We start from the raw sequence: 7,970 nt of genomic DNA on the forward strand, positions 1-7,970 counted from the left end.
AATGTCAAATTACAAAGGGCCTTGACGGCAGGCTAAGAAAACTGAACTTGATCCTGTAGAAATGGGTAGTCATCATTGAGCAGGTGGGAGCTTAATCTGGACATGGTACCCATAATCAATGGATAGGAGAAGAGGAAGTGGGAAGAACAGGGAAGGGCTTATTGTGACAGGCTGGATGAGAGTTTTCAAGGTTAGACTGGGGTTAGTGAGAGTGCAAAGAAAGGGCTGGATTCTGGATGGGAAGAACCATCAAGACTTGCCAAAAAATGTTGGATTTTGTCTTCTCTACCAAGGAGAAATTTTTTCAAACTAGAAAGGATGGAACTGATATGATTCAAATGGAATTAAATTGCAAGAAGTTCAAGTAAATAAGTTCAGATCACTAGATTCAAACAAGTTACAACCCAGAACAATCAAATACTGAGCAATTATGATCTTGAATCAGTTGATAGGATTTCTTTTAAAATGAGAGTAAGAATTTCTAGAATTAATAGTAATGTATGCTCAATAGAGAAAATAAATTAAAATAGAAAGAAGAAAAAATCAGTAAGCATACCCCACAGATATATCCTTAGTTGACCTTTTGGTTTATTTTTTTCAATCTCTTTTATATATAACTTTGTTTTCATGTTGATACATAGTCAGATTGATGATCATAATATGTATAGAATTTATAATTTTTATCTTGCTTGAATAACATTGTAATAAAACATTTCATATTCTGTTACAAATTTATTTGTATATATAACTGAATCACTACATAACATTCAGTATTGTGGGTATACATACCAAAAGGTATATAACCAAATATCATTGGATATTTAAGTACTTTAAAAAAAAATTTTTTTAATATAAGTATAGTATCTTTTTGCTTAAAGTCTTTTTTTCTGAATTGTGAATTACTTCCTTAGGCTAGTTTTCCAGATAAAGATCTTTAGGAGAAACAAGAGAGTATGAAATGAGCAGCCAGTTTAAACATAACTTCTATTTAGGTGGAGGTGAAAGAGTTAAACTGCAAAATCTTAGTGAGACAACAAAATGACGGTTTGTTTTAACCACACTGCTGCCCCTGAAGGACAACTGATAATGACACATGGGAAATAGCTCATAGAAAACATCCAAGTAGGCACAACTATGGTCTGATAATTAACATCAGAAGCACACTCTAGTTATGCCTATATTTATGTGTTTTTATATTGCATTTACATTTACAGGTATTTATTAAGTTAACTGGGAAAATGGACATAGTACATTCTTAAGTGTGGGTACAATTATTCTCCTAATTCATCCTACTGTTGTTTAAAAATCCTGAATTCATGGAAACAGTAAAGATTATGGAAAAGAGATATCTGATCCAGTTAGTACTCACTGACGCTTAGAGTGAAAATCATGTGCTTGGAGTGGTGCCTGCAGGAGTTGCCGTTTCATTTTGCAGGACGTATATTGTGACCTGTGAGTGGTGTGATGGACCAAGTGAAAAATCTGTAGTCAGATGATTTGGGTTCAAGTTTCGCCCTGATCATTACCAGATGTATGACTTTGGACTAGTTAGGTAATCCTTGAAACTCACTTAGGGGAGGATCATAACACCTATCTCAAGGAGTGGATGGAGGACTAACTGAGATATCAGTGAAGAGCACCCTAGAGGCAACAAGACTCTCTAAGCATCTGAATTGTTGCTGTCATCACATCTGTCTCCCACATTATGCTGGCACAGGGTTTAGTGGGGATTCACTACATGGGAGAGGTCATTGGAGGAGAGCCAGAAACTCTCCTCACTAGCTCTGAGAAATCAAATTAGTGGCTTGTTCTCACAGCTCCTCAGATGGAACAGTGAGAACAAGCAGGGGTCAAAACTGTACAGTTAATGGAATCTTCCTGGTTTCCCTTTGATGGTAAGTCACGCTGGAAGTTCCCACGGATGTTCTGGTAATGGTGAGCCCTCTGATTTGACCCTGGACCTCCCAGAATATAGTAAACAACCAGGATTATACTACCCAAATCAGAAGATTGATCCAACATGCTTAAAATTTTTTTGTCATGTTGTCAATTTTCTCATATATAATAACTCAGTTTTTTGGAAGTCAGCAGAGGCCACTACTGTTGTTCATTATAGGCTAAGATTATTGCACAACCAAGGTTAACACTACTTAATTAAAACTGATCTACTAAATTAGGGGGCAAAAAGGGAAGAGGTACATTTGATTGCACTGTCCCCGATATAATGACTTACTTGGTCCTTTGTTGCTAAAGCCCACCAACTCCAGAACTGAAAACTTTGATCTCATTTTATGGTTCTTAATCAACTTTATGGAGGTGTAATTTACATAAGCCAAATGGAAACATTTAAAGTATTCAGTTTGATGAGTTTTGACAAATGCATACATGCATAACCACCACCCTGATCGATATACAGAGCATTTTTGTTGCCCTCAGAAGTTCCCTGTTGCCCTTTTACAATCAGTCCTCCTACCCCTTTGCAGTGCCCACTCTAGACAGCCACTAATTTGATTTCTATCACAGTAAATTGATTTTGTATGTTCTAGAACCTCGCACAAATGGAATCATATAGTATGTACTCTTACGTGTCTAGCTTCTCTTGGCTCACCATGTTTTTGAGATTCATTCATGTTGTTGTTTGTATCACTAATTTGTTCCTTTTCAATATTGAGGAGATATGGAAGTACCAATGTATGCAGGCACTACAATTTGTTTATCCATTCCGCTGTTGATGGACATTTGAACTGTTTCCAGTTGTGGTGTGGCGAATTAAGAATAAAGCTGCTAAGAACATTTATGTGCAAGTCTTTTGTAGACATGTTTTTATTTTCCCTGGGTCAATACTTAGAATTGGAATTGCAGGGTCATAAGGTATTTGTTTAACTTTATAAGAAGTGACCAAAGTGTTTCCCAAAGTGGTTGTACTATTTTACATACTCATTAACAGTGTATGAGAATTCCAGGTGTTCTGTCCTCACCAATAAAAGGTCTTTTTAAACTTTAGTCATTCTAATGGGTGTTCAGTAGTAGCTTATTGCTTTTTTGCTTTTGATTTTCATTTCCTTGATGAATAATGATATTGAGCTTTTTTTCCCCCTGTGCTTATTTTGGCCATTCCAATACCTTTTTTTTTGTAATATGTCTTCAAGTGATGAAAGCAATAGATGGCGAGACACCTAAACCTGGGTGGATAAAGATACCATTCTTTGAATAAAGCAGGTTTGAAGTAGAAGGAGAGGTGATTGATTGAATATAAAACTGAACTCACTTCCATATAGTTCTCAAATAAACTCAAAATCTTCTTTATAGTTCTTTTATCCTGGAAAATTCTTTCCTCTCTTTTCTACCTAGTGAAGTTCTAATCTGATACAGAGGTCAGGGAAGATTTACCTAAACTATGAATTACGAGGGAGAAATGGCCAAAGGTTGAAATAATGTTTCCAGTCCTCATCTTACTTAATATATCTGCAGTACTTATTAAACAAGTCAATAAATTCCAGGGTCATAAAGAAGATAGACTGGTAAATACAACTTAACTACAATTTATTCGGTGCCTATTCTGTGCATGGAATTGCACTAGGGAATAAAAGATAAAATGATAAATTAGATCTTATACTTGCCCTCAGTAAGTTCAAATCTCCTTGCAGTTTAGACTTGTCCTTCAATTAGCCCATATGTGGCAGAACGGACTAAGAAAGTACCAGCAGGGAGAGGCCAAGTGCTTCGAACCACAAGGATTAATGTGTAGGAGAGGGGAAGAAAGGATACCATGGAAGTCTTAGAGGAGGTGGTAATAGATGGAGACCTTGAGGAAAGAGCATTGACTGATTGCAGTTAATGCTTGTTTGAGGTAAATTGCCTTCTTTATAGCAAACTATTTGGCTTTATACGAAAAAGTGCAATTTATCCCAAGGAAATGCTCATCTTTAGGTAACTGGGTTTTATTTGACAACTAAAAGAGAAGTGGTAGGAAAATATTTACCCACTAATGAATACTTCTGAGAAATATCAAGGAACAGTTAGCTTTAATTATATACCAACAAATATAAAGTAATGTGTAGTGGAAGTAGCATAATTTTAAAGCTACTTAGACCTGGATTCAAATCTTGGCTTTGCCGTCTGTATCCTTTGGTCTGATCATTTTCTCCTCTGAGCCTCAGTTTTATCATGTGAAAATGGACGTAATAGTAGTTTACTCATGGCACTGCTGTGATGGTTAAGCAGTGAGGTTAAGCCTCAAACTAAGAGTAGCACATTATGTGATCCTTAAATACAAATTTCTTTCTTCTCTTCTTACCCTTGTGCAATTCTAATGAGCTCAGATTGAAGTTCTGCTTTTTAATTTGCAAGATCATAAATCAAGGCAAACAAAACACAGATGGGACTACAGGGGAGGAAGGGAAGGAGGACAATGTTTAAACAAATCTGGATCTTTGTAAATGACCTAATCTTTGCCAAAGAAGAAATTCTACTGGGTGGGGAAAGAATAAGGAGGATAACTGAATGATCTCAACACTATTAGCATCTCCTTTATATTTCTTTTATAGATTTTTCAAATTGTCTGTCATGACATGCTCTTTTTTATAAATTACATGAAAAGTGGGCACATCCTGGTATATGAAGTGTTCATTCATGCCTGTCATTGCCATCAATTGTTGCCAATATTTATTGAGTATTTATTGTGGGTCAAACAATATACCAAATGCTTTACATACATCTTCTCATTTGTCCATCACAAAAACCCTATGAGGTAGGCAACATTATCACACCTGAGTTATAAATGAGCAATTTGTGTCACAGAGCGGTTGGATACCAGCCCACACAGAAAGTAAGGGAGCAATAGAGTCAGTATTTGAGACTAAGTCAGTATGACTTCCAAGCCTGCCCACTCAGTCTTTGTGCTATGTTGTCTCCCGTCACACACTCATACACACACGCTAATACACATACACATATACTCACACACACATGAACATACTTACATACCTACACATGGATGTACATACACCACACATACTCACACATCCACATCCTCTCAGATGCACAGCCACACACACATTAATACACATAAATACATGCACATAGACGTATACTCAAACACACACACACCACACACAAGTTTCTGGCTCCTGCCACCACCTCCACTTTGGCAAAAATTCATGCTGTCTCACAAAATTAGGGCTCGGCAAAGAAACATTTGCTTATGTGAGTCAAGCATCACACTTCCATTTGGCTGCTGAGCCCTTCCTCACACACAAGGAAGCCAGAGGCAGGGCAGGATGCCATTGTGCCAGGTGAAAATGTCTCACAGTATTAGGCCACTTTTACTGGGTACTGCTAAACCTGCACCCAGTGGAAAAAAAGAAAGCTATATCTGATGTAGTAGACTGATGCCTTGATTAGTGAATTCCTGGAGAATAAACTCCCTTTATAAGAAATGGAAGTCTGCTCATTTGTTTTCACTTACGTTTTAAGAATACACTTTACTTATTCTGCGCAGCACAGCTGCTCTGGTTTGCAGCTGCATGACAAAATACCTCAATAAAAAGTTTTTGTTTTCGTTGGCCATCTTAAGACTGCTTGGGGATAATTCTAGGCTGAGTTATGAATGCAAATATGAAACAGACTGATTTCCTAGAATTGAGGAACTGAAAGACACTGAAAGACTGGGGTACTTTGGTACTAGGTCTGACGTCGTGGTCAGGGAGGTTTCCCAGAGGAGGTGATGCTGAGCAGTGTAACAGAGAGTTAAGATCCTAAGCCCCAGCTCCACCCCTCATAAGCCAAGTGATTTGAGGCTAGTTACTTCCCTAAACACCAACTGTCTCACTTATAACTAGGGTGATAATATTTGGCTCATGGTTTTGTGTCTCTAGGCTTTCAGGAAATTACGTTCTCTTCTCTTTCCACTATCCTCTCCTTCCCCTTTATTATTTGTACTCTAATGTGGGGGGTGGCAGGGAGGGCGGGTAGCAAGGCTCACTCCTCTGGCCTCTTTGAGTTTCTGTTTACACTCCTTCCCTTGGTTACCTTGCCTTCAAGCCATGTCTCATCCACGCTCCAGCCTAATCTCTCCTACATTTTCATCTCATGCTGTACATCTCCAAATGGACACCCTGCCCAGGCATTTTGTATTCAACAAGTGCTCAGCCAAATTTTTATTTCTTCCCTAAATTACCTCTTGAATTTGGAATAGATAATTCTTTCAAATAGGACCTCTAGTCTCACAGACACCAAACCACTGAGCCGGCTTTAACGCTTTTTTTCCTTGTTCCTTATCAGTCACCAAATTCTGAGTTCTTCCATTGAAATGTATTTGGTTGGAGCAAACACAGAAACTGAAATGGCTATAATAATTGTGTCAGGGGTTTTTAAGAGGAACAAGATTGTTTCCTTAATATAGATTTATTATTTTAAAATTAAAGATGTTTCTGTCCTCCAATATGAAGTCACTGGACCATTGCATAGTTAGCTAAATTGAGTCTTTACTCACAGTCATTCCCACTGCAACATCTTATACACAACTGCCAAATTAACCTCATACTTCCTGCTTAAAATCTTCAACTGGCCTCCAATGCTTCTGAATAGCATAAAATGTGGAAGCCTTCTGTTTAAGGCTCTCTCAAGTCTGTTGCCAGCCTATCTTTCAGCCTTTTTTTCCATTAGTCCAATTCAGTTCCCCAAGCTCTCCCTAAAGGAAACTCCTTACTATTCGTGGAATCAAATGAGCTTTTCCTGACCCCAAACCTTTGCTCATACCATTCTTATCTTTTCTCATATTTTCCCTATTGCATTGAAATTCATTTGTCATATTTAGCTGAATCACTAGGCCGTTAGCCTCCTCCACCCCAATTGCCATGTTCCTTTTTCTCTTTTCTGAACCCCCATACTACATTGATTGTGGCATGCTCACAGTATTTATCATGTAAAACCTCTCTCCTAGGTTACAGATTCTGGAACACAAGTATTGGCCCTTTTTTAGTGTGCTTCTGAGTACTAAGTGGCCCTCAATTTACTAAAAACCTTTGATGTAGTCATTGGATGGTTCCTGGGACAGTGGTGGGAGCCGTGTTTCCTAACCTCTGCCAAAATCATAGATCTATTTTCTATTTTGTTGAATGTTTTTCAATTTAATTATATAAACATTGTTTTGGAATTGGAGAGCTCTATAGAGACTATTTTAGTTCCAAACTCTTTCTTAATCAATCGGTACATGAGTCCCTGAGAATACATAGCTGGTTTTTGGTAGGTCAAGTATGAAGGCTCAGCACCACTGCTGACACCAGATGCAGCTGGGTCTCAAATCACCTCCCCAAATTGCCTAATTCAGTGTCCTCCACACAGAAGAAACCTTTGCTGACTGATTCCAACAAAAAGAATGTAGTGTGGTAGGGTAAGATAGGTAAGTGTACTTTTGGGAATCAGACAAACTGGATTTAGATTCTGGCCTGGTCACTTAGTAGCTGCACAGATGTGGGTAAATTGCTTACTTACACAGCTTGTTTCCTCATCTATAAAATGTGGACAGTTATCTCCACTTCATGAAGTTGTATTGGAAAAATTGTATATAATGTATATGAAGTGACTGGAACACAACAAATTGAGGCCAAAACAATCTTCAGTAAATTATGTTTGTATATTTAATTTTTCTTAATCATGTATAGATTTTTGTCATAGAACCTTTTTCTAAATTGAATAAATGGATACTGGATTTCTTTTTTTTTCTTTTTGCAACATTCTGAGGAAATGTTGAAATTTCCTGGGAGTGGTATTACTGAAAGTGTTACTAAAGAGTCCACCCAGTTATTGCTCATAAAACTTCCTTTAAATAATGTATTATCAACTAAGTAGTTTGGAAGGTAAATGCTTAGAGCATTTAGTGTGGCTAAGCTGGGTGAGAGACATAATTTTTTTTTTTTTATATTTGCAGACCTCATTGTTTTCTTTGGATAAAAAGCTATTATATTCAC

The sequence above is a fragment of the Eubalaena glacialis genome, chromosome 3 (genome assembly GCF_028564815.1).
Source record: "Eubalaena glacialis isolate mEubGla1 chromosome 3, mEubGla1.1.hap2.+ XY, whole genome shotgun sequence".
Lineage (NCBI taxonomy): Eukaryota > Metazoa > Chordata > Mammalia > Artiodactyla > Balaenidae > Eubalaena > Eubalaena glacialis.